Source organism: Miniopterus schreibersii (assembly GCF_964146895.1).
Source record: "Miniopterus schreibersii genome assembly, chromosome: X".
Taxonomy (NCBI): Eukaryota; Metazoa; Chordata; class Mammalia; order Chiroptera; family Miniopteridae; genus Miniopterus; species Miniopterus schreibersii.
Window position 1 is genome coordinate 54,014,543 of NC_138104.1, and position 24,965 is coordinate 54,039,507.

General features: G+C 39.3%; 1 protein-coding gene and 1 pseudogene across 2 annotated transcripts in view; one reads left to right on the forward strand and one right to left on the reverse strand.

Annotated features, from left to right (window-relative positions):
* ZC3H12B (zinc finger CCCH-type containing 12B) overlaps positions 1-24,965 on the forward strand; it is a gene marked incomplete at its 3' end in the record, with an annotated part of 347,079 nt that overhangs the window by 123,649 nt on the left and 198,465 nt on the right. The gene's annotated exons all lie outside the window — the stretch shown is intronic.
* On the reverse strand, positions 467-23,505 carry LOC308550961 (tripartite motif-containing protein 75 pseudogene; annotated as a pseudogene). The gene is made up of 3 exons: positions 23,377-23,505; positions 6,724-6,963; positions 467-1,856 (listed from the first exon to the last, which is right to left on the reverse strand). The product of its transcript is annotated as a tripartite motif-containing protein 75 pseudogene (transcript).

Here is a 24,965-nt window from a genome sequence, read left to right on the forward strand (position 1 = left end):
TCACAATGCCAATGGTGGTGACCAGGTTACATAGTCAGGATGAAACTCATCCAAAATTCGTTTCAAATGTTACGACTGAGGATGACTCATCACATTCCAGAAGAATATGAAAAAGTTTATTACTCACATGATGAGGTTTTGGCGGGAGAATAGGGTGGATCTCAGAGTAGGTCCCAAAATGACTGAGAAAATGGACTACTTTGTGCTGTTTATGGTGGTTACTGGGTGCTGTTGGTGGGAGCCTGCTGGCACAACTAGGGGTTTGCTTGGTTGGAACCTCCCACCTGCACCAAAGGCTTTCTCATCAGCTTTCCCAGGCGTAAGGTAAAGGGAGGAGAGAAGGGTGAGTCCTAAAAGCTTTCAACAGTCAAACATCAAAACTGGAATCAGAATCTGTATTACAAGCATTCCTTCCAATAACAAGGGAAGAAAATAACCACATACTAAATTTCCTCTAAGTTGTTCATCATTCGTCTCTGATACTGATTGAAGAAGGTGCACTAGAGAAATAAGGCATAAGTTTTTCTGTAAACATATCAGTGAGTCTGTACAAGTATGACCTGTTATTCAAATTATAAAATGAAACCTCTCCCAACTCATAGTCCAGAAAAATGCCAACCCACATGGCATGTCCTCTAGGGCATGTTCCACATATACTAGCACAAAGCTCAATGTGTCTGCAGCTATTGCTTGGGGATGGTGATATAAGACTATTTCTGAGGGAAGATTCTTTACACACACCTAAGGACCATTCACCTGTGCCTCTTACTTCTACCTGCCAAAAATGCCTGCCAGCATCAAATCCCTCAGAACTTAGGACAGCTGGGTAAGAAGTAAGTGCCGGGATTATAAAGACCATCAGGTGTCCTATATGTCATACCTTTTCTATCTCTTGTGATGAGACTTGAATGGGCAGTTTCAGGATCCAGGGTCAAATCTACCTGAAATGTGCTGATCATTTTATGCAGACCAAAATAATGTGGGTGGAGAGAGCAACTCTCCTTCTTTAATTCATATGTAAAGACTGCTGGGCTCTCTAGGTTTTCATACCTGTTGTGGATACTTTCAATACCTGTGAGTAAATCCAGGTCTGTCTGCAAATACTTCTCTGCTATTTCACTTAACAGATTATTTAGCGTGAACATATGGTTTGAAATTTGCCTTCCATTTTCAGTTAGTTTCTCTTCAACATCCTTCTCTTCTGTAAGTAGGCTGGCATTAATTTCATCGTGCTCTACTTCTAAGGAACACTTAAGTTCTTTACATTCATAGTGCAATTCCCTCCTCCAATTTTCCATTTTTTTCTGTAATTCAAAAGTTTTTGCAATTTGGTTTTCATATTCCGTTTCAGCATCTTCAACCTCCACCATCAGGGGCTCAATGTAGCTTTTGAGCTTCCTCCTGTGACGAGCTGCAGCTTCCTCAATGGGTATCAGGGCCTGGTCCTGGTGGTCTAAGGAGACCTTACAATGGGGACACAACAGCTCCAGAGCCTTGTCACAAAAAGGAGTCAAAACCTCATTGTGCTTCTCACACAGGGATTTTTTCCCCTGCAGTTTCTTCTGGCGTCCCCTGGTGGGAATCTGCTTAACAATATCAATCATGTGACATAATTGGGTGTTCCCCTTGAAGTTCCTGTCAGGACAGTGGTGGAGGCAGACAGGACAGGGAAAGATGCCCAGTAGATCTTCCCAGCACTGTTGGATGCAGGAGTCACAAAAGTTGGGCCCACACTCAATGGCCACTGGATCTCTCAGGTAACCCAGGCAGATGGGGCAGCTGGCCTCTGCTTGGAGCTCGGCCATGGAGGCTGCAGAGTTCACTGTGCAGTGAAGGTGTCTCTCTGAAGACACTCTCTTCAGTCAATGTGATCCCCCACAAGCTAGAAAAAGTGAGAAGCTGATGTGTGCTCAGTTTTTGCTCACTGTGGAAGGCAGTAGGAGCTTCCAAGAAGAGTCCCAGCTGCCACCTGATGCCCAGTCTTCCTGTCACTCTCTCCTGTATTTAATGTCTTTTCCCCCAATTAAAAGATGGGCTGTGGACTCCTTGTGATAAAAAACCCAGCACAATCCAAGTTAAAAGTGGTTTCAATTACAATGTACAAACCTAATTTCATTTCATCTTGAAATACTTGACCAAAATTTAATTTGGAAGTTGGATATCCGAACTTTGGACTGGCTTCTGCGGGGGGGGGGGGGGGGGGCAGTCTTGTGGGATCTGATGCTGTGGGTTCTGATTCAATTCTAGGTAGATAATTTCACCCTGTCAGTGTCTGCTGCTTATTGGAAAATTGCTTGGTGGTGCATAACCCCTATTTGGATGGTTTAATTGTAGGTGTACTGATTTTTCTCAACACTATTAAAATATCAGTAAATATTTAATCTTCAATTAAGTAATCAGCCCCGCCAGCATCTATCCCCAGCAGGGGGCATACAGGAGGCATGATCAGTGACTCTCATCACTGATGTTTTTCTCTCTCTCTCTCTCCCTCTCACTTCCTCTCCGGTCCTCCTGCAGCCTCCCAAACCACTGATTTGGGTGATTCTCTCATCGCCTTCGCCACCCACTATGACGAGGTGCGGGCGCCGGGGCAACCTCAGCCCCACCTCAGTGTAGGTCTCCAGGGGCAGCACCACCATCTTGATCGTAGCTGCTTAGCTTGGCCCTGGATTCTGGTCTTTTCTTGAGTCCCTCTCTCTCGTCATTGATGGTTCTCTCTCTCTCTCTCCTTCCCTCTCTCTGAAATCAGTAGAAACATATTATAAAAAATAAACCATAAAACTTAACTACAGTTAATAGTCAAGTTTCTACATTTCTACCTTTAAATTTAAATTTTATTCTTTAGTTAAGTTGTGGCTTCAATACCCACTGCCTTTTGTTCATTCCTCATTCTTGAGGGATATGGTGTGATGATCATTCTAGCTAGAAGTCTGCTGGAATGGGGCGAAGATCAGGATTAGAAAAATAAAACTGCTTAGCTTTTATTTGAAAATATTCCTTAGTTCTTGGTTTAACATGGACATTCTGCATTACCATAATTTTTATTCCCTCCTTGACAGTCCTGGTTTTAGTTTCAGAGATGAAATATTTAGAAGCATACAGACTTTGAAGATTAGGAGATGTAATATAATAAAGACTATCATTAAAATGTATTCTTGTAATAATCAAACAAAAGAATTCCCCTATTCCAGAAGGTAACCAGGAAAAAAGATCATATAATGGGTCTTATTTTCTTACATCCTGTAACCAGGTAGCCTTCTGGACAATTCTGCCTTATTTGAGTTTCAACTTCTCTAGAAATGTTAATGTAGGTGCAGTGTGTTATATTAGCCACTGTGCATACTCTCCTTTGTTTTGCCAATAAATAATCTAGGTATATTCTATTGTCAAGAACACTACGGGTTAGTAAATTCAAGGAAGTTTGTTGGGATTCTTGACAGTATCCTCAGCAATTTGTTCAATAGTGACAGAAAGGTTGCGAATTATGCCTTTGTTGACATAGACTCCTGCACTTGGTATGAGAATGCTGTATATACATTACCCTATGCTGTGCTCATATATAGCTAACATTTCTCTTTTAAATGGAAGGGCTATTGGAGGTAGGAAGATGATGCTTTCTCTTGTACAGGGAAAGAAGTGTTATAAAGTGTCCTAATAAACTTTCAATTTGCCAGCTATCCAAACAATGATGTGCCCAACCCTATATCTGGGGGTTACTCCCTATACCATAAATTAAGCTGTAAGCTGGGGGAGCATAAGTTATTTTATCAAGAGTAGTTTCAGCGATTTCCCCATTTTTATGGAGCTTAGAAATGACATTGTCAAACCATGGATGAAAATTAGTGCAGGCTTTCCAAAGTCTACTTACATGATATACAACTTCTTGGACTTTGGGGCATAGATAGGTATCATTTATTTCATTTTAACAAACTTGTCTATAGTACATTTTGCAGGATTTTGAGTATGACATTTGTTAACTAGGTAAAGGAGAGATCATGGAGGGCCTGAAGTTAGTTGTCCTGCGATAGAGAGCACTTCAGATAAGTTAAAGCAATGTGAGGGGAGATTAATTGCACCTGAAAGGTAATAAAATTCAAGGGGAAGAGGTTATAATAATTTACAGTATCTTGTACAGCTCTAAAATTAGTTACTGGCACTCCTAAGTGTATACATTTTTCTTGAACTGTTTGTAGAATCATGACAAATCCAACAATGACTCAAATTTCCACCATTGGCTACACTTTGAGATAACTAATGTGTTTTATCCAAGCCCACAAATTGGAAATACTTTAAAAAGTAAGGAAAATAATTAAATCAAGCATCCTATAGCCTTGTAATATTATAAGTACAAAAAAATCATTCAATCCCTCTAGGAGGAGACTATTAGATTGTAATAAAAAAAAATTAGAAAACTGAAAGCAAAAAGAAGGTATAAAAGTCCACAGGAATCATGCATTGGGCTTTACTTAACTATAGATTCCTTTAGTTTAGCCTTCTGAAAGAGTAGTTTTAAGTTTGTTAGAGGCTCACTGGACCAGGTCTTTCCAGTGTCTATTTTCTATTAGAGAGTCTGATAGTATTTGCTTCACTTGGTTGTTGTGAACCCACAGCTTGACTTCTCAAAGTTTCACTGGAAAGTGGATGACTAGCAGCACCTTGTATGGTCCCATTCAATGGGGCTATAGTTGGTCTTCAAGGTGTTGACTTCTCTAGGATTTCAGTAGTACCTGATCTTTTGGACTTGTGTGGCATGTGATATAAAGCCACGTCTGTTGGGTACAGTAACCTGCTGGAAGCAAACATGAATAGCAATTAGAGTGTTTCCTAATGATTGAACATATCTAATAGTCCAACTCTTTAATGTGTACCCCACTGATATCTCTTGACTTACCTGAGGAATATAAGAAGGGTCTAGCACATAACATTTCGTATAGGAGTAAACCATGCCTACTTCCAGGGGCCACCCTTATCCTCAATAAAGCAATGGATGATGCTTTACCCCAGCTAAATTTGTCTCTTGGCAAATGTCAGCTAAAGTCTTTTTTTATTTGTTTTTTTAAATATATTTTTATTGATTTCAGAGAGGATGGGAAAGGAAGACAGAGAGAGAGAAACATTAATGATGAGAGAGAATCATCTATTGGCTGCCTCCTGCAGGCTCCCTACTGGAAATCGAGCCAGAAACTTGGGCATGTGCCCTGACTGGGAATTGAATTGTGACCTCCTGGTTCATGGGCCGACACTCAACCACTGAGCCACACCGGCTGGACTAAAGTCCTTTTTAAGATATCATTCATTTTTTCAGTTTTTTCCAGTTGATTGTGGTTTCCATGAAGCATGTACTTTACAGTGAATATTTAAATTTTTAGATAACTTTTGCTATGAAAGCTGCTCCATTATCACTTTGAATGGTTAAAGGCAATCCAAACCTAGGTATAATTTCCTTGAAAAAGGCTTTAATTACATTGGAGGCTTTCTCTAATCATCAAGGCAAAGCTTCAACCCAGCCTGTGGAGGTATCCAAAAATACAAGCTGTCCCAAATGGTATGAGATCCTTCTTCTTTATAGCTGTGTAGTATTCCATTTGGGATAGTATGGGAGGATGCAAAGAATATTATGCTAAGTGAAATAAGCCAGGCAGAGACAGACAAACATCACATGATCTCACTTATATGTGGAATCTAAAGAACTTAATAAACTGATGAACAGAAATGATTCAATGACATGGAAGCATGGATCAGACTGAGGAATCTCAGAGGGTGGAGGTGGAGAGATTAACCAAAGAACTTATATGCATATATGCACAACCCAAGGACACAGACAATGGTATGGAGAGGGACTGGGGAGGGGGTTGGGACTGGGTGGAATGAGTCATTGGGGAGTAAAAGGGACATCTGTAATATTTTGAACAAAAATTAAAAATAAATAAATAAATGAAAGAAATTAATGTCATTACTTGATGCTGTGACCCATAAAAACTATTTTTAAAAAGTATTTGATCAAATAAAAATTATTAATATTACCAAAAAAAATACAAGCAAGTATCCAAAGTTATCTGTTGCCTTAGGTGTTATGGTAAAATCAATCTTCCAATCTTCCCCAGGTTCCTCTCCCCTGATTTGAAATCTCATTGGAGGTGGAAGTCCTAGTTTTGAATTATTTTAAGCACAAATGATACATCTCTATTATTTTCTGTATAGCTCTTTGCATATTTGTTCTTGTTATGAACTTTCAGATCCATTAAAGAGTGGCATCTTTTCCATAACTTGGACTTTGATGGATGTGCATATCTTCCATGAGGTGTTCAGGGATAAAAACTTTTCCCTGCTCATAGGCTATCCATCCAGTTTTAATATCAGGATTTTGGTTAAATTCCCATTCTTTGGTTCTCTTTAAGTCTTCAAGGGAATATTGCAGATGATATTTTGTTGAGTCTACTTTAAGAATTAGAGCCATTATTTGACACTTTGGGGTTTTAGTACTGGCTGCTAGTTTGGTCGGCCTGATTGTTCCTCTGGGAGAGTGTACATTCTGCTTTCTGATGCCCTGGGCAGGGAATTATTGCCAGTTCTTTTGGTTTCATTACAGCTTCTAATAAATTTAATGTTTCTAGGATATGTTTAATTTCTTTATTACCTGTAGTTAAAAGTCCTCTTTCTTTCCAAATGGCTCCTTGAGTATGAACCACAGCAAAACAATTTAGAATTGGTGTATATGTTTACTTTTTTGTTCTTATTTAAGTGAAGGGCTCTAGTAAGAGCAATGAGTTCAGCTTTCTGGGCAGAAGTACCTGGTGGAAGAGTCTTTCCTTCCAGTTTTTCCTGATGGGTGACAATGGCATATCCAGCTCTTTGTTGTCCTTGATCCATGAAGCTGCTTCCATCAGGGAACAACTCCAAATTAGCATCTGACAAAGGCTGGTTGATGAAATCAAGTCTGCTAGAGTACCCTTGTTCGCTAACCTGTGACAGGATTTAAAGTAGAAACAGCTTTTAAAGTTACATTAGGATTGTCCAATAGGATGGGTTGGTATTTACCTATTCTACCTGCTGTTAAACAGTACCCCCCTTTTTGTTCTAGTAAGGGAAATACACAATGCAGAGTGTACACTGTGGTTGGTTGACCCAGGTTGAACTTTTCAGCTTCTTGTAGTAAGTCGCAATTAGCAGCAACTACCTTCAAACATGTTGGCCATCCCTTAGTTATTATATCTATTGTTTAGAAAAGTATATGACTGGGTTCCTGATGATTCCCAGAGTCTAGGTTAAAACTCCAAGATTGTTTCCTTGCCTTTCCTATACAAACAAGTCAAATGGCTTTCTTATATCTGGGAGACTAAGAGCCAGGGTAGTAAACAGCTGTTTCTTGATAGTATAGAATGCCTTATGGCATTCTTCAGTCCTGTACAAAGGTTCTTTGTGTTCCCCTTTAAGAGCTTCATAAAGGGGTTTGGCTATTAGGCCAAAACTTGGAATCCAAATTTGACAAAAGCCAACCATTCCCCCAAGTCCCCATAGCTGTTTTTTCATAGTAGGTATGGCTACTCTGACTAATACCTTCCTCCTATCAGGAAGTAGATATCTTAGTCCTTTAGAAAGCTAAAAACCCAGTGGTGGAGAAATCTGGTCCTTCATCTTAAAGACTATATAGCCTCATTCTGCCAGGAAATTTAAAGTCACTGTGGTGTTTTTGTTAGAAAACTCCTTTGTTTTGCCGTCAATCATGATATAATCTACAATACTAGAGTAGGATCTCCTCTTCCAATTGGAGATCTCATAAGTCTCTGGCCAAGATCTCTTTAAAAATTGTAGGATCAGAGAAAATCCAAAATGGCAGCAGAGTAGGAAGAAGTTACATTCACCTCCTCCCAGGACCAAATTACAACTAAAATATAGAACAATCAACCTGAATAATCAACTGAACACTAGCTGAACATAAGTCTTATAACCAAGAGTTTACAGAATAAGCCACATTGAGACTGGAAGAAAGGGCAGCAACATGAAAAATGGCCCAGCACCCACCAATGGTGGCTGAGAATCTGGAGGGATATCTCAGGTTTAAAGGTCCCTGCTGAGGAGTGTGGGATTTCAATCCCATGCTGGGCTTTACAGCCCAGCACGACAGAGCTGGAAAGAGGTACCCACATAACACCTGGCTGTGAAAATCAGCAGAGATTCTATCTGCCAGGGAGATACGGGACTCTGCTAGAAACCCAGTTGCCCTATTAAAGGGCTAGTGCATAAAATCTTGCCCCCAGCCATGAAGCCTAGGGACCAGAGGAGGGAGGTCAGATCAAAGAACACTGGAGTCACGTGAGGAGTGATGGTTGAGTGACTCTGGGGAGAGAGCTGAAGGGACCACTGCTAGGGTCCCTGTGCTGAGTCCCTCTTTGACACCACTCACAGATGACATCTTTCTGGGGTAGAGCACACCCCTCCATATAGCATCAGCCTGGGGGAATTAAATAGCCCCACTCTCCCAACTCCCTATTGCCTTGCCCTGCCAAGGCCACACCCTGTCGAGGAGTCAGCTGTTGAGTCCCTGGGTAGAGGTCCAGGCAAACTAAAGGGGTGTCAGAGACTGAGTTGTGTAGCTCAGAAGAGGGGGCAATTCCCCCTCTTCCTGCAAGCTTGTCTAGAGCCACCTTCTAGAAGCTTGTCTAGCCCCACCCTCCCGATTCCAAGTGGCTCTACCCTGTTGAGCTAGAGTTCTTGAAGTTGTCTGGCCAGAAACCAAAACAGACTGAGCTGTGTGTCTCTAGAGTGGGGCCCAATTTTCACTTGCACTACTGACTGGTGCCAATGTGCTTGTGCTTTTCTTTACACAGCCAAGTTTTGGCCTGTTTGGGCCAGATGAAATTTGCTGGCTTCACTGTGAAAATTCCTTGAGACCTTGCCTCAACACAAACCTGTAGGGATACCCAGTGGGTGGTGGCTGGCATTGGTGTTATCTGGGACTTTTGCTGAGTGGCTTCAGACTCAACACTGGCACTGAGTTTGAAGCTGTATCAATCTGTTAAACAGCACTTGCCCCACTTGGTAACTCACTGAGAATATACTTCATGCAACTTGTGTACTGCCAGAGGCTCTTTCAGTGACTGAGCTTAACAGTCAGCCAGCAGATGGAGGCAGGCAGAAGTGTATCTTAGGGTCCCTTGCCTTTCGCTGACCTTTCACCAGGTTTGCTGATGGTGTTAGTCAGCCTCGATGGGCACTTTGGTCCCTCTCATGCTTGAAAGGTCCAAGAACAATCAAGAATCAACTACAGCCCACCCAGTGTGGCTTAGTAGTTGAGTATCGACCTACGACCCAGGAGATCGAGGTTCAATTCCTGGTCAGGGCACATACCTGGGTTGTGGGCTCGATCTCCATTAGGGAGCATGCAGGAAACAGCCAATCAATGACTCCATCATCATTGATGTTTTTATCTCTCTCTCCCTCTCCCTTCCTCTCTCTGAAATCAATAAAGACATATTTAAAAAAAAAAAAAGAATCAACTAGAAAAGGAGGGGTCACATAACCCATACAAGGGACATTCCTGGAGCACCTTCCTTTGGTGACAACAGAGACTATGCTACTGAGCCCCATAAGACACCTACTGCATAACCCTATGAAAACTGGGAGACATAGCAGATTTATCTAATACAGAGAAGCAGCCAAAATGGGGAGACAAAGAAACATGCCCCAAATGAAATAACAGGAGAAATCCCCAGAAAAAAAAAGAACTATATGAAATGGAGACATACAATCCCCCAGATACAGACTGCAAAACAATGGTTATGAGGATGCTCAAGGACTTAGGTGGAAAATGGATGAACTCAGTGAGAACTTAAACAATGAGATAGTAAGCATGAAAGAGGACATAGAAAACATAAAAAAGAATCAATCAGAAATGAAGAACACAATATCTGAAATGAAGAATGCACTAGAAGGTATAAACAATAGGTTGGATAAAACAGAGGATCTAATCATTTCAAAGGTTAAAGACAGAGAAAAAAATTTTAAAGCAGCAAGAGGAAGAGAGTTAGTTACCTACAGGGGGCTTCCCATAAGACTGTGAGCTCATTTCTCAACAAACATTTCAAGCCTGAAGGAATTGTCATGATATATTAAAAATGGTTAAAAGAATGGACCTAGAATCAAGACTACTTTACCCAGCAAGGCTATAATTTAAAATTGATGGAGAAATAAAGAGCTTCCCAGACAAGAAAAAGTTAATGGAGTTCATCACCACCCAACCAGCATTACAAGAAATGTTAAAGGGACTTCTTTAAAAAGAAAAAAGAGAGAAACGTAGTTATAAAGAATAAAATGGCAATAACTACATACCTGTCAATAATCACTTTAAATGTAAATGGCTTAAATACTCCAATCAAAAGACATAGGGTGCCTGAATAGATAAGAAGCAAGCCACATATATGTGCTATTTACAACAGACCCAACACAGAACAAAATGCACACACAGACTGAAAGTAAAAGAATGAAAAAATATATTTCATGCAAATGAAAATGAACAAAAATCTGGGTAGCAGTACTTATATCAGACAAAGTAGAATTTTTTAAAAAGGCTATAATAAGAGACAAAGTAAGATATTACATAATGCTAAAGGGATTAATCCAACAAGATGATATAACCCTTGTAAACATTTATCCACCCAAAACAGGAGCACATAAATGTATAAAGCAAAACTTGATGGATATAAAGGGAGAGATTAGCAGTAGTACAGTTATAGTAGAGGATTCTAATACCCCATTTACATCAATGGATAGATTTTCCAGACAGAAAATCAACAAGGAAACAGCACCCTTACATGACAACCTAGTACAGATGGATTTAATTGATATTTTCATAGCATTTCACACAAAAGCAGCAGAATACACATTGTCTTCAAGTGAACATGGAACATTCTCTTGTATAGACTACACATTAGGACACAAAATAAGTCTCAATAAATTTAAAATTAAAAACATATCAACTATCTTTACTGACTACAATGGAATGAAACTACAAATCAATTACAAGAAAAAACCTGAAAAACACAAGAAGGCTAAATAACATGTTTCTAAACAGCACATAGATTAACAATAAGATCAAATAAGGAATAAAAAGTTACCTTGAGACAAATGAAAATGAAAACACAACAGCCCAAAATCAATGGGACACAGTTAAAGCAGTCATAAGTGGCAAATACATAGCACTACAGGCCACCCACAAGAAATATAAAAAATCTCAAAAAATTAAATATTGCATCTAAAGGGATTACAAAAACAATAAGAAACATATCCCCAAATGAGGAAAAGAAATGAACTAAGAAAGGTAGGAGCAGAAATAAATGAAATAGAGTCTAAAAAAAAAAGTACAAAAGTTCAGTGAAACAAACAGCAAGGTCTTTTTTAGGGATTCAATATATGGATATTGAAGGGACACAAAAATACAAATCCATGACCCGCACAGTTTCCATGGGTTGGGAGAATGGGCATGGGTTTTCTATGTCCTCTGCTCAACATTTCAAAGGCTGAAATCAATGTAGCTGGAGCTACAATCTTATCTGACTCTCAGATTCCAATTCCAACACATTAATTTATTGGACTTCAAACTGTATTACAAAGCCACTGTAATCAAAACAGCCTGATATTGGTACAACAACAGGTATATAGATCAATGGAACAGAACACAGACCCCAGAAATAGACCCACGCCATTATGGTCAGTTAATATTTGACAAAGGAGGCAAAAGTATCCAATGGAGTAAAGACAGTCTCTTCAATAAGTGGTGCTGGGAAAATTGGACAGATACATGCAACAGAATGAAACTAGACCACCAACTTTCACCATACACAAAAATAAACTCAAATTGGATAAAAGAATTAAATGTAAATCACAAAACCATAAAAATCCTAGAAGAAAACATAGGCAGTAAAGTCATAGACATCCCACATAGTGGAATTTTCACTGATACATCTCTTAGGGCAAGAGAAACAAAAGAACAAATAAACATATGGGACTACATCAAACGAAAAAGCTTCTGCACAGCAAAAGAAAACAGCATCAAAATACAAAGGAACCCCACGGTCTGGGAAAACATATTTGCCAAGGATGTATCTGATAAAGGGCTAATTTCCAAAGTGTACAGTAGCATTTTAAACACCAATAATGAACTAACAGAAAGGGAAATGAAGAAAACTATTTCATTTACAATATGTATCAAATAAAATACCTAGCATTAAATTTAGCCACCAAGGAAAAATACCTATACTCGGAAAATCATTAGACACAGAATAAGGAAATTAAAGAAACAAATAAATAGAACCATATATCCTATTTATGAATAAGATTAAATAACATTATTAAAAAGTCCATACTATCCAAAGCAATCTATAGATTCAATGCAATTCCTATCAAAATACCAATGGCATGTTTGCAGAACTAAAATATCCAAAAATTTATATGGAACCATAAATGACCACAGGCAATAACAGCAATCTTTTTTTTTTTAACTTAATTTAATTTAATTTAATTTGATTTGATTTGATTTGATTTGATTTAATTTAATTTAATTTAATTGGGGGGGGGTTTATTTTCTTTTTAATTTTAATTTTATTTTTGTTTAAAATATTACAGATGTTTCTTTTTCTTCTCCCCAATGACCCATTCCACCCCATCCCATACCCCTCCCCAGTCCCTCTCCCTAACATTGTCCATGTCCTTGGGTTGTGCATATATGCATATAAATTCTTTGATTACTCCACACACACACCCTCCTCCATCCCTCTGACATTCATCAGTCACATTTATGCTTCCATGTCATTGAATCTATTATGTATATCAGTTTATTAAGTTCTTTAGATTCCACATATAAGCGAGATCATGTGATGTTTGTCTTTCTTTGCCTGGCTTATTTCACTTGGCATAATTTTCTCCAGGTCCATCCATACTGTCCCAAAGGGTACGAGATTCTTCTTCTTTACAGCTGCATAGTATTCAGTGCTGTAAATGACCCAAACCTTTTTTATCCACTCATCTACTGCAGGGCACTTGGGCTGTTTCCTGGTCTTAGCTATTGTAAACTGTGCTGCTATGAACACAGGAGTAAATATATTCTTCCAGATTAGTGTTTCAGGATTCTTAGGATACATTCCTAGGAGTGGAATCACTGGGTCAAAAGGCAGCTCCATTTTTAATTTTTTGAGGAACCCCCCATACTGTTTTCCATAGTGGTTGCACCAGTCTGCATTTCCACCAGCAGTGTACTAGGGTTCCCCTTTCTCCACACCCTCTCCAGCACATGTCGTTTGTTGTTTTGTTGATGACAGCCATTCTGACAGGTGTGAAGTGATACCTCATTGTGGTTTTAATTTGCATCTCTCTGATGATTAGTGACGTTGAGTATTTTCTCATGCGTTTCTTTGTCATCTGTATGTCCTCTTTGGAGAAGTGTCTATTCAGGTCCTTTGCCCATTTCTTAATTGGGTTGTTTGTCTTCCTCTTGCTGAGTAGTCTGAGTTCTTTGTGCACTTTGGAAATTAGCTCCTTATCAGATACATCCTGGGAAAATATGTTTTCTCAGACTGTGGGGTTCTTTGTATGTTGAGGCTGTTTTCTTTTGCTGTGCAGAAGCATTTTAGTTTGATGTAGTCCCATATGTCTATTTTTTCTTTTGTTTCTCTTGCCCTAGGAGACGTACCTGTGAAAATTCCACTACGTGGGATGTCTGTGACTTTACTGCCTATGTTTTCTTCCAGGATTTTTATGGTTTCATGACTTACATTTAAGTCTTTTATCCAATTTGAGTTTATTTTTGTGTATGGTGAAAGTTGGTGGTCCAGTTTCATTCTTTTGCGTGTATCTGTCCAATTTTCTCAGCACCACTTATTGAAGAGACTGTCTTTACTCCATTGGATACTCTTGCTTCCTTTGTCAAATATTAACTGACCATAATGGCGTGGGTCTATTTCTGGGGTCTGTGTTCTGTTCCATTGATCTATATGCCTGTTGTTGTACCAATATCAGGCTGTTTTGATTACAATGGCTTTGTAACACAGTTTGAAATCCAGTAATGTGATCCCTTCCACTCTGTTCTTTTTTCTCAAGATGGCGGCAGCTATTCGGGGTCTTTTTTGGTTCCATATAAATTTTTGAAATGTTTGTTCTAGGTCTGTGAAATATGCTGTTGGTATTTTAATAGGAATTTCATTGAATTTATAGATTGCTTTGGGTAGTATGGACATTTTAATGATATTAATTGTTCCAATCCATGAGCATGATATATTCTTCCACGTGTTTAAACCTTCCTCTATTTCTTTTCTCAGTGTCACGTAGTTTTCTGAGTAAAGGTCTTTTACATCCTTGGTTAAGTTTATTCCTAGGTATCTTACTTTTTTAGTTGCAATAGTAAATGGTATTGTTTTCTCTGTTTCTCTCTCTGAAAGTTCATTGTTGGCGTATAAGAATGCCACTGATTTGTGGTTGTTGATTTTGTATCCAGCTAACTTTCCAAATTCATTTATCAAATCTAGTAGTACTTTGATGGAGGCTTTAGGGTTCTCTATGTACAGTATCATGTCATCTGCAAATAATGACAGTTTTACTTCCTTCTTTCCAATTGAACACCTTTTATGTTTTCTTCCTGTCTGATGGCTATGGCGAGGACTTCCAGTACAATGTTGAATAAGAGTGGTGAAAGTGGACCTCCCTGTCTTGTTCCTGTTTTTAATGGAAATGGTTTTAGTTTTTGCCCATTGAGTATGATGTTGGCTGTAGGTCTGTCATATGTGGCCTTCATTATGTTGAGGTATGATCCCTTTATTCCCACTTGCTGAGAGTTTTTATCAGAGATGGGTGCTGGATTTTGTCAAATGCTTTTTCGGAGTCTATTGATATGATCATATGATTTTTTCTTTTTTGTTTTGTTTATGTGATGTATCACATTAATTGATTCGCGGATGTTGTACCAACCTTGCATCACCGGAATAAGTCCCACTTGGTCATGTTGTATGATCTTTTTAATGTATTCCTGGATCCGGTTTGCCAGTATTTTAGTGAGGATTTTAGCATCTATGCTCATCAGGGATATTGGCCTGTAATTTTCTTTCTTTGTAGTATCTTGATCTGGTTTGGGGATTAGGATGATGCTGGCCTAATAAAAAGAGGTTGGAAGTTTTCCCACCTCTTGAATTTTCTGGAATAGTTTGAATAGAGTAGGTGTTATTTCTTCTTTGAATGTTTGGTAAAACTCACCTGTAAATCCATCTGGTCCAGGATTTTTGTTTGCTGGGAGTTTTTTGATTACTGTTTCAATTTCATTAGTTGTTATCTGTCTATTCAAGTTTCTGCCTCTTCTTGATTCAGCTTTGGAAGGTTGTCTGCTTCTAGGAATTTGTTCATTTCATTCAGGTTGTCCAGTTTGTTGGCATATAATTGCTCATAATATTTTCTAGCAATCCTTTGAATTTTTGTTGGGTCAGTTGTTATATCGCCTCTTTCATTTCTGATTTTACTTATTTGCGTCCTCTCTATTTGTTTCTTAGTGAGTCTGGCTTAAGGTGCATAAATCTTATTTACCTTTTCAAAGAACCAGCTCTTGGTTTCATTTATTTTTTTGTATTGTTTTTTAGTCTCTGTCTTTAATTTCTGCTCTGATTTTTATTATTTCCTTCCTTCTACTTCCTTGGGGCTTTTCTTGCTGTTCTTGTTCTAGTTCTTCCAGTTGTTGTCGTAGATGGTTCATTAGATCTTTTTCTTGTTTCTTGAGATAGGCCTATAATGCTATGAATTTTCCTCTCAGGACTGCTTTTGCCCTGTCCCTATAGATTTTGGGTTGTTGTCTGTTCATTTTCGTTACTTTTCATGAAGTGTTTGATTTCTTCCTTGATTTCATTGATAACCCACTCACTGTTTAATAACATGCTATTTAGCCTTCATGTGCTTGAATATTTTTGAGTTTTTTTATAATGGTTGATTTCTAGTTTCATGGCATTGTGACCCGAGAAGATGCTTGATATGGTATCATTCTTCTTATATTTGTAGAGACTTGCCTTTTGCCCTAACATATGGTCTATTTTTGAGATTGTTCCATGTGCACTTGAGAAGAATGTGTATTCTGCTGCTTTGGGGTGAAATGTCCTGTAAGTGTCAATTAAATCCATTAGGTCTAGTGAGTCATTTAAGGTCTGTGTTTCCCTGTTGATTTTTTATCCTGATGGTCTGTCCAGTGCTGACAGTAAGGTGTTAAAGTCCCCCACTCTGATTGTGTTGCTGTCAATCTCCCTCTTAAAGTCTACGAAGAGGTTTTTATATATTTAGGTACTCATATTGGGTGCATAAATGTTTATAAGGGTTATTTCCTCCTGTTGGATTGATCCCTTTACTATTATGTAGTGACCATCTTTGTCTTTTTTTATGGTCTTTATTTTGAAGTCTATTTTGTCAGAAATAAGAATTGCTACTCCAGCTTTCTTTTCCTTTCCATTTGCATGGAATATTTTACTCCATCCCTTCACTTTTAGCCTGTGTGAGTCTGTTGCTCTCAGATGGGTCTCTTGTAGACAGCATATATTTGGGTCCTGTTTTCTTGTCCATTCAGCTACCCTTTGTCTTTTGATTGGACCTTTTATTCCATTTACATTTCAGGTTACTATTGATATAAACTTATTTAATGTGATTTTCCCATTTATGCTGATGTACCTTTCTCTCACTATTCCTTCTTTTTCTTAAAGCAGCCTTTTAGCATTTATTGCAATGCTGGTTTGGTCATACTGAACTCCTTTAGCCTTCTTTTGTCTGGGAAGCTCTTTATTTCACCTTCAATTTTAAATGATAGCCTTGCTGGATAAAGCAATCTTGGTTGCATGTTTTTGCTTTTCATTACTTGGAGAACTTCATACCACTCTTTCCTGGCCTGAAGAGTTTCTGTTGAGAAATCAGCTGTCAGCCTTATGTGGGTTCCCTTGTAGGTAACTGCTTGTCCCTCTTTTGCAGCCCTTAATATTTTCTTTTTATCCATGACATTTGCCATTTTAATTATGATATGTCTTGGAGTGGGTGTCTTTGGGTCCCTCTTGTTTGGAACCCTCTGTGCTTCCTGAACTTGTGTGCCTTTCTCCTTCGCCAGCCTAAGGAAGTTTTCTATCATTATTTCCTTCACCAAGTTCTCTATCCCTTGCTCTCTTTCCTCTCTTTCTGGCACTCCTATAATGCGAATGTTGTTTCACTTCATGTTGTCCCAAAGCTCCCTTAGACTGTCCTCATGCTTTTTTAGTGTTTTTTCTTTTTGCTGCTATGATTGATTTTTTCTACCTTGTCTTCTAAGTCACTTATTCTATCCTCTGCTTCATTGAGCCTGCTTTTAATTCCTTCAAGTGCATTCTTGATATCAGATCCTACATTCTTTATGTCTGTCGGAGTTTTGTTTATGTCATGTATCTCTTTTTTCATGTTTTCACTAAGGTGCTCGATCTTATCACCTAGTGTCTTCTTAAGTTCCTTGAACATTTTCATCATCAATACTCTGAACTCCGTTTCTGAAAACTTGCTTAACTCCATCTCATCAAAGTATTTTTCTGGCGATTTTTCCTTTACTTTAATTTGGGGGTTATTTCTTTGTCTCCCCATTTTGGTATGTCTTAGTGTTTGGATTTATAGATTAAATATATTTGCTATCTCCCAATGTTGTGGGATGGGATTTTGTCTTGTGGGTCCAGTGGAGCCCAGAGGTGTGTTTTCCTTATACTTCTGAGCTCTTTGTTCTAGGTGTGTCCCCCTTGTGGGTATCCCTTCTGTGGTTTCTTTATGTTCTCCTGTTGTTGTTGGGTCTAGATTGTCGTTGATAAGTCCTTGGGAGGACCCACCTCTCAGGTTGGCTAACTGTGTCTCAACCACAACCTCGTTGTGTAAGCTGTTGTATGGGTGCTGGCAAGGCAGGACAATACACAACTAAACTTCCAGGAAACAAGAGGTATCTTACAAAATATCTTGACAGTCACAATGAAAACAACCCGCATGAAATTAGAACTGGGAGAGTGAAGGGAGAACACACACATACACAAAAAGCTTAAAAAAAACAAAGAAAGAAAAGTAATGCTTAGAGAGAGAGATGTATATTGTTGTTAATCATGGTGAAAATTTAGAAAATAATAATAAACTAAAATGTGAAAAATAGAGAAGCTACTGAGAGATGACAGAAGCAGAAAAAAGACTCTGAAAGAAGGGCCAGCAAAAAATTAAGGGAGAGAATAGAAATAGGATAATAATTGAAAATGAGAAGACAAAAATACAATAGAGACCATAAGAAAAACTAACGATCGAACAAAAAGATAGGAAGACAGAAGGGAGGACAACAAAAGAACAAAAGAAAAGTAGAAAAAGAAGAAAAAGAAAAAAAGTTATGCCAATGGATCGAGAGGAGAGAGAGAGAGATATAGCACAGGCAGGGAGTGAGTCCAGTAAGAGATTTGGTGGAAACTATAGAGGAAAACAGTAAACTTGGTTATAATAATAAAGTCCCTGTCGTTAAGCAGGGATATCAAGAAAGTCTTGATAGTAGAAGCAAGTATAAAACAAAACAAAGCAAATAAACAAAACTAAACTAAAAACAAGCTAAATAAGACAAAATTTTTTTATAATAAAGAGAAAAAATTTTAGTTAAAAAATGTTTTTAAAAAACATTTTTTTTAATTATTATAAAATTTTAAAAAGAAGAAAAAACAAATTATCTCCTCTTTGTCTTGTTTCTAAGAAAAAAAGAGAAAAAAAACAAACAAACAGACAAACAAGCAAGCAAAAAAAACCCACCAAAAACAAAACAAAAAAATAGAGGAATAAAACGCAGTCAATCAGGTGAGTTTCTTCTGGGCAGCTTATGTTTTCTGAGGCTCACTGTTCTGTGTGCTGATTTCAGTTTTCCTGTGAGGTACTTGTGTATCAGCCAAAGTGAGGAGCCATCTAGGTTTGGCTCTGGTGTCCTTAGGTAGATGGTTGATCTGAGGCTCTCTGTGGACCACCTCCTCTTGTCAACTATTTTGCAACCTTGTAGTTGCCTGGTCTTACTCCAGAGTCTTCTGTAGAGTCTTTAGGGTGCAGGATGGCAAGTGTAGCTCAGGGTATCACTCCCCTTACTTAGAGGTTTCACTGTCAGGCGCTCACTCTGCAGGAGGTAGTCTCTGCTCCATAGCCAGCTCTTCAGTCCCTACCCTATCCTCTGATTCTAGTTCCCCATGCACTGGCCTGCTGCAGTTTCAGATTGATTTCAGCCTGTTGCCTTTTCTGTATGGGCTGTTTCAGCATCCTGGGCTCAGTGGGTTTAATTAAAAAAACATTCTGGTGAGCCCTTTGCCTGCCCAGCCCCCAGCAGCGGTTTTCAGCTTTTCCTCCAGTTCCCAAACAACAGTTCCTGAGAGCCTTATTCTTGTAATGTCCTCCCGTGAGCTGCTCTCCCTTCCCCCTCAGGACTGTGCCCGGAGGGGGTGTCTGGGTCCTCAGTGAGCTGGACCTGCCCCTTTCCTGTCCCGCCAGGTGCTCCTGGCTGCAGGAGAGGCAGATGGGCTCTGCCCCTCCCTCCTCAGCTCTGGTTGGCTGGTTGCACCAGGCCCACCCCTCAGACCTACTGTGCAGACCCTAATCTCAGCCTCCGCTGGTCTGTCCTCACAGTGCACGCTGGGAAGGTGGGAGCCAGCTCTAGGATCAAACTGGCAAATGCACAAAGAAACACACAGGCTGAGAGTCTGCCCTGCAAGGTCCTGCTGCCCACGCGCCATGGCACCCAGTGAGAGGGGACCCAAAGCCAGCCCCACACAGCTCCCTGCACCACTGGTCTCAGCAAAGCTGGGGCAGCTTCACACACCACCAGGGCGCTCCTCAGGGCTGGTCACAGATCCCAGCCTCTCAGCAACAGGAGCTCAGGACTGGGAAGGCTCCTCCCCTCCCCCGCTCCACACAGATTCATTGCTTTCTGGGGCTCAACACAATGCCTTACAGGGAGGAAGAGGGTCCTTGTGTGCTACTGCTCAGCACAGTCCTCTGGTCCCTTACCACTCGGATGCCACACACTTTGGGACAGCCTTCCCTATGGTCGGCACCCTGAGCTCTAGTAGCTGGTCGTAGCTGCGCTAGAAGCTTTGTTTTGCTAGGAAGGCGCTGTCCGCCATTAGAGGCTTTGTTTCCTAGGAAGAAGCTGTCCCCTCCTTGGGGACTCACCACTTCCCTGGGTCACTCTGCCCTGTGCGCGGGGCACTCCTTCCTCTCTCATCACTCCAGGTGTGAGATCCCCGCTTTTGGATGCCGGTCTGCACTCCCAAGGGGAGGGAGCTTTGCAGCCTCCAAGCCTTTGGGCTTGGAGCCCAGCTCAGGCCTCAGGGGGGACTCTCCCTTCCTACACCCCCCTCTCCTACATGGAGTTTCTTCAGTGCTCCCCACTCGCACTCCATCCACTCAGGTATGTTTCTCTGTTTTTTCAAAGCTGGATACATAGGATTTTAGGAGTAAATCGAGTCCTTGGCTGGGAGCGGGGGCACTCTGCTGCTTCTCACAGTTCCACCATCTTACCCTCCCAACAGTAATCTTGAGAAAGAATAATAGAGTTGGAGCTATCACTCTACCTGATATAAAACTATACTACAAAACTATCATAATCAAAACTGTACAGTTTTGCCATGAAAACAGACATATAGAACAGAAGAGAGAACTCAAAAGTAAACCCATGCTTATTTGGTCAATTAATATATGACAAAGGATACAGTACCCTTGACTCTATCCTTATAACTCTAATCTTAACCCAAATTATATATATATATATATATATATATATATATATATATTCACACACATACATATATACATACATATATACATTTATATATGTAGGTATATATGTCATACAGTGGGGTGAATATAGTCCATTCAGTACTTGGTGTTGTGAAAATTGGAAATATACCTGGGGAAAAAAAGATACTAGACCAACTTCTTATATACTGGAATAAACTTAATATGGATTGAAAAATAAAATAGAAGACTCAAAGCCATAAAAACCCTGGAAGAAATGATAAGCTATAAAATCTCAGACTTTTTTTTAATATATCTTTATTGATTTCAGAAAGAGGAAAGGAGAGGGAGAGAAATAGAAACATCAGTGAGAGAGTCATTGATCAGCTGCTTCCTGCACGCCCCTGACTGGGGATCGAGCCCGCAACCCGGGCCTGTGCCCTGACCGGGAATCGAGCCTCAATCGCCTGGATCCTAGGTCAAAGCTCAACCACTGAGCCATGCCCGGTAGGGCTCAGACATTTTTCTTAAGAATTTTTTTATATCTCTTCTAGAGTAAGGGAAACCAAAGATAAAATAAACAAACAGGACTACATCATACTAAAATGTTTTTGCACGGCAGAGGAAACCATCAACAAAAAGAGAAGACAGCCTATTCAATCTGAGACCGTATTCACCAATGATACATCTGATAGGGGGTTAATATCCATGATTTACGAAGAATTCGTACAACTCAACACCAAAGAAACAATCTAATTTAAAAATAGACAAAAGACCTAAAAAAACAGGTCTCCAAAAAGGACATACAGATGGCCGATATACATATAAAAAGATGATCAATGTCACTAATCATTAGAGAAATGCAAATTAGAACCTAAATGACATACCATCTCACACTTGTCAGAATGGCTATCATCAACACATCAACAAGCAACAAGTGTTGGTGAGTATGTAATGAAAAGGGACCCCTCATGCACTGTTGATGGGAATGCAGATTGGTGCAGTCTCTGTGGAAAACAGTGTGCAGGTTTCTCAAATGAAAATAGAATTGTCTTATCACCCAGAGATTCCACTTCTGAGTATTTATCCGAAGAAACCAAAAATACAAATTCTAAAGAATATATGCACCCCTTTGTTTATCGCAGTGTTATTTTCAATAGGAAAGATGTGAAAGCAAGTCATGTGCCCATCAATAGACGAGTTGACGACAAAGCTGCAGCACATATATACAGTGCAATATTACTCGGCTATAAAAAAAAAAAATGAAAAGTTATCATTTATGACCATATGGATGGACCTAGAGGGTATTATGCTCAGTGAAATAAGTCAGTCAGAAAAAGACAAAAGCCATATGATTTCATTTATATGTGGACTGGAAAGTACAAAATAAAGGAGCCAACAAAATTGAAACAGACTCATAGGCACTGAGACCTGACTGATGGTCGCCAGAGGGGACAGGGTTGGGGAACAGGATGAAAGAGGTACAGGGACTAACAATTACAATTTGGTAAAGAATAGTCATGGGGATGTAAAGTACAGCATAAGGAATATAGTCAATAATATTGCCATAACTATGTTTGGTGCCTGGTGGGTACTGGAAATAATAGGGGAAACACTTTTTAAAGTATATGATTATTTAATCACTATCCTGTACCTTTCAAACCAATATAATATAATACTGAAAATAATCTGTAATTGAAAAGTTAAAAAGTAAATTAATTTAAAATGGTAAAAAAAGTATTTTAGGCAAAATTTTAAAGTCTTACAGAAAGATGGTCCAACAATACTTTTGCTTGTTTTTAATTTCTGAAACTTCCCATTCAAATGTGAACAGTTCCTAAGAATCTGAGTCCAAAGGTATACAAAAATTGCATCTTTAAAAAAAAAAATTATCTTTATTGTTGGAAGTATTATAAATGTTCCCTTTTTTCTCCATTGACCCCTCACCCCCAGCCCCACCTTAGGCCTTCTCCACCTTATTGTCTGTGTCCATGGGTTATGCATATATGCATATAAATTCTTTGGTTAATCCCTCACCACACACCCACACACCCATCCCCGCCTTCTAGTGGATAAAAAAGTGGTGGGACCTTTACATCATGAAATACTACACAGCTGTAAAGAAGGATCTCATACCCTTTGGGACAGTATGGATGGAACTGGAGATTATTATGCTAAGTGAAATAAGCCAGGCAGAGACAGACAAATATCACATGATATCACTTATATGTGGAATCTAAAAAAATTGCATCTTTTAAATCTAATACAGTTAACCAATAAAAATTACCTGACAAAGTGATTTACTCTGTATATGGATTATGCACTACAGTGTAGATATCTTCCACTACGTGATTGATGGCCCTCAAATTTTACACAAAATAATATTCTTGTGTTCCTGGCTCTTGCACAGGCAAAATTATGATATTAAAAAGGGGTTGTCAGGGGCATTTAGGCCAAACTCTAGGAAAGTTGCTAAAGATGTTGAACTCCTAGTTTAGCATGTTCTTTTAAAGGGTACTGTCACAGGTGGGAGATTTTTATTCCTTCCTTTAGTTTGACGTGTACTGGTATTCCACTCCTTGCTTTACCTGGTTTTCCATCTTCCAGTACATCTGATCTTACCTTTGGAGGGCTTCTGAGATTTCTGGAGGGACTTGTCCAACTTGATCGAGCAGAACCACCTGAAGGCACATGCTTGTTCTGGTGGTACCTCAATACCCATGTGTGGAAGTGCAGAGGTGACACCGGCATTCAGTTTTGTTAGTAAATCCCATCCCAATAATGAAACAGGACATTCAAGCATATAAAGCATATAAAGCTATGCTTTAACTGGATCTGCCCCATTTGACAATCCAAGGGTTGAAGAAATTACTTCTTTAGAGTTTCCTCAGAAACTCCTATTACTGTTCTAATATTTTCTATCAGCTTAGGCAGATTTTGTAGTCCTATGATGTATTAGAAAATTCAAAAGTTTATTCCCCAATATTATGGTCACCTGGGGCTCTTTGTGGGAAATTTTAACAGACCTTTCAAGGTTCACAGTAACCCCTGTACCCATACATTCTTGATTGCTATCGGCTAGTTCAAACATTTCATGAGCAACATGGTGTTCTGCTCTCTCATGTGTCTTAGTAAGTTTGGGACATTATTTCTTCCAGTGGTCTTCTTTGCAATAAGAACACTGGCAAGGTTCCAAAGGTGGGCATCTTTTTTGTCTTGGTCAACCAGGATTTCTTACCTGGTGATAGACCTCAATTTGGTCTCTAACCATCAAGGTTAAAGCAGCCATCAGTAGGATAGCCTGCTGTTTAATTTTCTTTTGTTATTTCATCTCTTGAATTTGATGCCCAGTATCGAAGACTTTAAAAACTATCTCAACCAACTGTGACATAGGCATTCTTAAAGCACCCTCTAATTTCTGTAATGTCTTTTGTATGTCACGTGCACTCTGCCTAATGAAGGTCATATTAGCCATTTTCAAAGTATCTGGTGTTTCCAAATCAACATCAAAATACCTTCTGTATGCCTCAAAGAATCTTCCAAGGAATTCTGCAGGGTCCTTATTAGGTTATTGTTTATCTCCTGAACCTTATTATGACTTCTTTTTGGGTACTCCCTTTCTTAGTCCTGCCAAAATGCAATCCTTGTAATATTCATGCCTACCCTGTCTCCAATTAGGATCCACTGTGGGCACTGCCTGGACAGTGTTCACTCTAGATTATTTGGGGTGTCTCTGGGTATAGTCGCTCAACATTTTCTCTAGCTTTTTCCAACATTACCCAACATTCCTCAGAGCTAAGAAGAATCTTAAGTGAAGTGGGATTGAATAACGAATAGGGAGGAAATCAAGTTTTCCACTTTTTTTAGATCATCACAATAGGTAAGCATATAATTTTTCCAATTAAAAAAGTCTGATGTTGAAAAAAGAGTATGAACACAAATCTTGCCTGCTGGTTTTCCACCAGCATCCACGCCTCCAATTGGGTTTTGCCTTAATATAAATTGCCCTGCTGGGATTTCAGTGTCTTGCTGACCAAATTGTATACACTGCCAAGTGTGGGAGGGGGAAAACATTCTTACCTCTTGTTCCCCAGGCTTTGGGATACCTCATAGATCTGGAGGGTTCAATGGGATCTTAGGCTCCTGAAGTTGTTGGGGCTGCTGTGGTGGAGATACTCTTGGAGGATTGAATTGAGTAATTAATAAATCCT